The sequence below is a fragment of the Alosa pseudoharengus genome, unplaced genomic scaffold (assembly GCF_046254945.1).
Source record: "Alosa pseudoharengus isolate Yale_2024_CS ecotype anadromous, Long Island Sound unplaced genomic scaffold, YU_APseudo_1.1 YU_APseudo_1.1_scf_8, whole genome shotgun sequence".
NCBI classification, from domain to species: domain Eukaryota; kingdom Metazoa; phylum Chordata; class Actinopteri; order Clupeiformes; family Clupeidae; genus Alosa; species Alosa pseudoharengus.
In genome coordinates, this window is record NW_027468870.1 from 34,608,058 (window position 1) to 34,615,693 (window position 7,636).

Sequence of the window (7,636 nt, forward strand, 5' to 3'; positions counted from 1 at the left end):
TTTTATTTGAATTTTAGAGAGAGAAAGGAAGGGGAGAGAGAAGAGAGAGTAAAGAACTATTAAAAATGTGAAAGAATATGAAAAACAAATAAAGAATGAATGAAAGAACGTGGTACAGTGAGAAAGTGAAAGAGCAATATCGAGATGGAGAGAGAGAGAGAGAAATCTATGTCTATCCCAGCCATGCATGTGTTTATTTCTCTGTTTGTTCATCCCCCCATCTGTGTGTCATTATTTGGGTCTGTGCAGCCCGGCTGTGTGTGGCAGGCCGTCTGACAGCCTCTTTGTTTTGTTTTTAATTACAGATACTACGGCAAATCCCAGCTATGGGGACATAATTATCACATACTCATGAAAGTATGCTCCAAACCACCCTGCGCTCCACGGCCACCGGTCCACACGCTGATCTCCGTGACATTAATAGATGTGTCCCATTGTTGTGGCTTTGCAATCAATTCATTTTATAGGAGACAAAGGAACATACAAAAGTCCATTCCATGGATTTGGCCCATGTTCCAACTTAGGCTATCAATCCCTGCAATTCTTGCAAGACCTCTCACATATCAAGACAACTGCTCTTCTATTAATTTTCCACTTTGCAGTGAGCAGCATAATGTACACATCACTGTATCTTCTTCTGCACGCACTGACACACACAGACACCATGTACAACTACTATGCACACAGCATGTACCCACGCACATACATACTCATACACACACACACACACACACACACACACACACACACGTTCACACACACACACACCACACACACACAATCGCACATGCAGTCAGATTTCCCTCCCTATTGCTGCCTCTCCGATGCATTTACTTCCAGACTCCCTTTAACCCATAAAACATGTCTAACATATTAATCAAGCCTGTATGTACGGGCCTCTTGCACTGCCCTTCTGCTGATGCCAGACGTCTCCGATTGGACAATGCTGTAGTCCTTGTCGGCCAATGGGGAGGGTCTGTGCCTCTCCTCTCCTAGCAACAAGACTCTTTCCTTTCTGCACGGCACAGATCGCAAACCGACACCCATAATATTACGACATGAATAATGGCAACTTAACGGCTTTGTAGTGGGGGGCAGGGAAGGAATGAGTTCTCTTTTTCCCTCCCTCTCCGATGGCCTCTCACTCGCTAACTCACCCTCTCTCTTCCCTCCTTCTCTTTCTTCCTCCCTGCCTCTGTCTCTCACAGTCTTTCTCTCTCCGTTTCCCCCCTCTCTCCCTCTCTCTTGGCTGCCTTAGCGTCTCTCCCTAAGAGCGCGCCGCCGGCTCCTGTTTCATCGTCTACTTAAAGGAGTAGTCCCGTCTATTTGGACGGTGGGTGTGCCGAGGCATTATGGGTAGGGGCATGTACCCGATGACCCCGCGGTACTGCAGCGGGTGGAGCTGTGGAGCTGCATGTGTGCACTCACTCACAGCCACCGGCCTCATACAGCCCACTCTCAGCACTCCGCACATGGCCCCGCAAAAGAGGGGGGTGAAAAAGCTGTCTCTTAACATATTCCCAGTCTGCCTGACTGAACTCCAGATCACTGTTAGGAGAACGTTAGCAGAACGTTAGGAGAGCATTAGGAGAGGAGGGATGTGAGAGCCAGGATGTTGTGGAGGACATACATTGTGGATGTCATTCAACATAATGTGCTACAATTATTCAAAATGCCTGATGCCTCATGATGCCATTAAACACCCCTGTAATAAAGAGGCAAAGCGGTGTGTCCAAAGGAACTAAAATATATTGGAGACACATGAGAAAATATTTTTGCTGACACACACACACACACACAAATTATATCTGGACTTTAATGTACATGCACATCTGTCCGGAGGGTGACACTGCTAAGCATGTTATTGTTGGGATTATCCTTTGAGTGATTTTGACAGCTTTAGTCCCGTGGCAGAGGACTAGCTGTGAGAGAGCTCAACCCCCCCCCCCCCCCTCACACACACACACACACACACTCACACAACAGGCACACACACCGTGTCAGAGTGGTGTACTGGACACATGACGGCTGGCGCTGCTGTGTCTCAGAGAGGCATCACAGGGTCCAGTCCTGGTGGCACGTCAGCCAGTCCTTGTCACCTTGTGGCCACCTCAAGTGAGAGAACACTGGACAGACTCATATAGAGGTACTTGACTTTTGTTGAACAAACAAACCAAAAAAATTATGAAACTTGTACACAGGCAAGCACAAAAATATGCAACCACTCTATACAACAATGGAAAAGGCACATTTTCAAAGACAAAACATTTTTCCGCATTCTGTCCATGGCATTGTTTCAAAACTATGGCACATCCTTTTGATTAAGCGCAAATGTTTAAGGCTTGTTTATCTTTAGGCAGGTAGGGGGAAGAGGGAGGGGAGGTGGCTGTTTGGTGAGCTGCAGGTAGGAAACAGGTGCTTGCTGAGTCCTGATCCTCGGTGTCATCAGTGTGGAGCCGCAGGGGGGACAAAGGCGGCATTGAGAGGCTGCTCAGGTTCAGGACGAGAGGGATAGTCTTACAGAAAGGCCGCCAGTCGCTGCCAAGTCTTCATACAGAGGCTGCCTTCATCCCCTCCTCTACCTGGCCACTGTCGTCTAGGTACTTTCCTGTGTGTGTGTGTGTGTGTGTGTGTGTGTGTGTGAGAGAGAGTGTGTGTCCACACACACACACACACAGAGAAATGTGGAATCACTCGAAAACACAGTGACTAACAGAATCACAATAGGCCCTCTCTCTCTCTACGTACCTGCCCCCATTCTCGTAATACTATTGCAATTTAATTCTATAATTTCCACTTCAATAGAGCAGAGACAATAACACATACAAGTGTGGACAGAGAGCCTCATTAATTTGACTGCTTCGGACTCAAAAATGTGAGTAAATTCGAGTCAAAAGGGGGAAAAGACTCAGAAGGTGACGAAGGTGTCGATCGCCACCACAATACCGTTTTCCCGCCAGTCACTGCCACTCCCACCCCTAGACTAAACGGTTAAACTTCCCCTCGGTGCAGGGGCACTGTCCAACCTTAGGTGACCTTCCCTCCTACTCCTCCTCCTCCTCCTTCCTCTCCTCCTCCTGCTCTGCTCACCTCCGCTCCAGAGGAATTCTGCCGGTGGGGTTTTTAATATTCGCCTCCCGTTTGGCGGCGCGGCGTTAACGCGAGCTGACACCACAGATTAGCGCCAGACAGCAGGAATGTTGCGGCTCTTTTGTGCCACGTGGACCCAGGCCAAAAAAACGCCTTTTTCGGACGGAAAAAGACAGCGGGAGACCTTCGCTGCACAACACTCGTCCGTGGAAATGAGGGGAGTGGGTCCTGAGATCCTGCCACGAAGGTGTGGCCCTGTGTCTCGACTGGACAGAATGGTCAGAGAAACGCAACGCACTTACCCCAGAGCTAGACAGTAAAGATATGCTGAAACAACTCCCTCACAACACTAACATCTTTTTTCATATCTATTGATTTTATTGATTGTATATTGATTTTCAGTACAGGGGGGCGTTAAAAAGCGTTTTACTTTGGGCTTTTCCAGGTGGCTGTAAGGTGAATAGGCAGACCTTGATCCTGACACGCGGGCACATTTGATACCTCGGGGAAGCACCGGCCAGGATGGGAGGGTGATCAAGAGAGACAACCCCTGCAGGGTCGGCTGGGAAGCCCCGCTGGCTCCACTGCAAAGCCTCAGACACCTGGCATTTTGTTGGTGGTCAGGGTTACCGCAGCAACCTGTCGAAGATTTCACCCGTTTCCCCCAGTGCCGAAGGAGAGCCGGCATTCCCGCTTCTTTAAGTGTCGCCTGCGACGTGTGTGGTGTGAGTTTTCCGAGCGTACTGCACGCTTCGACCAAAAGTCCCTCCAAATCCAAATTTTGATGCTTCCTCTGCTTTCACAGAGAGGAGGACGGAGGGAAGGCTCGGACTTTCCCCGAGAGCTGAGGCGCAGAGAGAGGAGCTTAGCATATGACTCGACAGTCTTTACCCATAGAGAGGAGCTTAGCATGTGACTCGACAGTCTTTACCCATAGAGAGAAGCTTAGCATGTGACTCGACAGTCTTTACCCATAGATCTAAATCTAAGCCTCTGACTCCAGAGGATGAAAAAGTTCACAAAATCAACTGAGGAAGAAAAATAAAAAGGAGTTCACATACTCTAAGTTGAGTCGAGACAAGACCTGTATGATACACACAGGCCACCATATAGATCAAGACATGAGGTAGGGGGGAGTGAAGGGCTTGGAAAAAAGGAGAGTATACAGAGACGAAAGAGAGAGGGAAAAGCCAAGGAAAGAGAGAGATAAGATGGGAGGAACATGGAGAAGGAGAAGAGAAGTGGAGCAGAGAGAGAGAGAGGAGGAGGGGGGATAAAGAAATAAGAAGCCACTCACATTAAATGGGGTGAGTGTGGGGAGGCCAAGGGTAGGGAGGAAGGGGAAAAAGAAGAGAAAAGAAAAAAAGAGGAGTAGAGAGGCCCTCTGAGTGGTGGGGGCCAGAGAGAGGAGAGCAGACAGGGAGGCGGGAGAGGGACGGGGGCAAGAGAAAGATAGAAGCTGAAAAGAGAGGGAAATGACTTTGTGCACAAAGAAAGGCAGACAGAACACACACACACACAACAAAGACACACGCACACACACACACACACTGACATATAATACAACACACACATGCATTAACGTTTCCCAGAATGTACATGCAGAAATATTTCTTGTTTGCTAGCAGGCACATGGATAAATCCATTGGTTTGCATATGCAGGAGGTTTCTGCCCATCACGACAATCATGCGGGTCAAGTAGGAGTGCTGAGGCTGCAGCGCAGACTGTTTATTCAGCAGACGGCGTGTTGTGCATAAGATGAGCTGGTAGCGTGTTTGAATCTGTACACTTCACACGCCTCACCAAGCCACTCTTTAACCCAGACATAAATACATGTGGTCCATGGAAAAGTAGTCATAATAAGCCATTATAAGGGCACTACTGCAGGGGTAAAGCAGAGGGAGAACTGCAGTGATAATACACTGAAAACATCATTTTAATTTGGAATGGATTATGCAAATATACTAATAACATTTGTATTCCAGATTAGCATTCCCGTTTGCTTAAAGAATCACTGTGAGAGTGAATGAATTTGGGGTTTTGGAAAATCGACAAAAGAACACCTGTGATGCCTGTTAAATAACTTGAGACACCACATATGATTCCATTCAATAAAATGGGTTTGTCTCTGTGTAGACTTGAGACCCATTATACTGTATCTGTTGCTGTGCCTCTGCAAACAGTGAAAAATATCAGTACAGAGAGCAAGTAATTTAATGCATCATCAATTTTGCAAGGTGAGCAGATGCTAACCATACTGTAGCTAGCGTTACCAATCAGAGATCCAGGTGTTTGATGCAAGTGCAAGACAACAAGACAACAGTTAGTTACAAAACTGCCTGCCAAATACTACCTACTACACTTGCCAATTTTGCCAGTAAATACTTGCAATGCTACACTAAAAGCTAAAAGCTAAAAACATACAGTTGCTTTGCACACTCTATTGTGCCTTTAAAATGGCCTTACAGGACCGCTCCTCAATACAACAAATACATTGATCTGAGGAATACATGCGCTACATATCCTAAGAACACTGACTTTGGCACATATGGATGGGCTATTAAAAATAGGCAGGAGTTTAGATAAGGAACATGAACATGGTTATGGTTTATTGCTATGGCTGTGGTATGCAGTTACATGCCTGGGCCAGTGACTAAGGAACTGCCAGGATTTCAAGTAACAGGAGGCTTCTACTGTACATAAAGCATAGCACTGCACTCCTCACCACAATACAGTCTTTGTACTGATTTGTGCTGTGAATTCTGCTGTGTTATCCAGGCTTCATACGTGCCACGTACTGCATGAGATGACTCTGCATGGACCCTACTGCCCAGGTGAAAAACGGTCAATAACTGAAAAAGTCATTATGCGACATTCATCACAAGTGATAGAATCTTAAAATAACAACACAATTTTGAATTAAATTGAAAATGTAACCTGCGGTGGAGGTTGCATTGCGAGTCCTCCCCCGCTATACAACAGAAAGAAAACACCTCACTTGGCTCCATATCTATTGGCTCCATATCTCAGACTGAGCAGTTTATGTTGTTCCGTCCAATTTGAAGTTAATAACTTCTGTGGTGAGCAAGATAGAGATAGATAGAGTGATACAGAAAGAGAGAACGTGTGTGAGAGAGAGAGTGAAAAGAGAGAGAGACACAGAATGGCATGGCCCCCAGGCGAATAGCACCGTTATCTGCATAATCATCTACATGGCAGTTGCACTCCATGTAAACCATGGCAATTATCAGCCGTGCCACGGACTCCTCCCTGCCTATCTATGGCTGCATGCATGTTCAGCATGCTTAATGAGAAAACACAACAAATGGATTATAGTTGACTGCCAATGCTATAGCGGCATGTAGGTGCACAAATCTGAGCATGTCCCATCTGTGTGAGAGAGAGAGAGAGGGAGAGGAAATCTACTGCATGGTTAATGAGCATAATGCTCTTGTATACATGGTCCAGTGCTGCATATATACCTCCAAGATGTTTAGCCCCAGGCATGGAATTTGTGAATGCTCACTGACCCTTGACTTCTTCAGTGGGCTGTATGTTCTTCTTTTTGTCCACTCACCGGTTATCTCTTTGTGCCACTGAAGTAGCAGAGGTCAGAAGGTCCAGGGCCAAGAGAGTAAAACGTGCCCTTTAAACAGAGTGCAGAGCTTCCACGGTTAAAATCCAACCCAAAGGCTATGTATATGTATGTATGTATGTATGTACAGTGATGGCCAAAAGTATTGGCACCCATGCTAAAGTTGACTGAAAAGAGGAATATAAAATCATCTTTTGGAAATTGATCTTAATGCCTTAAGTGAAAAATGAGGAAATATCTAACCTTTAAGGACACCAATTTTCTTAGTGAATGAATAATGTATCATAAATAAATAAATGTTCTTCCTTAAAATACAAGGGTCATAAGTATTCCCACCCCTATGTTAAATTCCCATAGAGACAGGCAGATTTTTTTTTTTAAAGGCCAGTTATTTCATAGATCCAGAATACTGTGCATCCTGATAAAGTTCCCTTGGCCTTTGGAATTAAAATAGCCCCATATCATCACATACCCTTCACCATACCTAGAGATTGGCATGGGTGTTATTTCAGTTAGCCTATTAGCTGGTTTGATTTGCATTAATGAGCATCAAGCATACAGTTTCTAAGCTCTATATATGTTGCCATGCAATCACCTGTAATTCATTTGTCTACAAAGACACAGCAGGCAATAGTAACTGAAAGAGGACTCTACAACTGCAATACATCCTTTCCTGTAATTTACTTACTGTACTTGCTGGGCTCTTTCATGGGGAGAGAAGACATACCCAATCTGCAAATCTGTGTGTCTTTCTAGTACAGTAGGTTTGAAAAATGGCCAAAGAAAAGTCACAAGACCACTGTTGTGCACCTTATGTTAAACCACAAATTTCAGTGAGAATGTCTGGCATTGGATAAAATGGGCTTTCTATTCCCTATTTTCTTGGCAACAATTTTCTAGATTAGTTGCTTTAACAAGCACATTTTTCCGTGGAAGACAATATGAAGCAC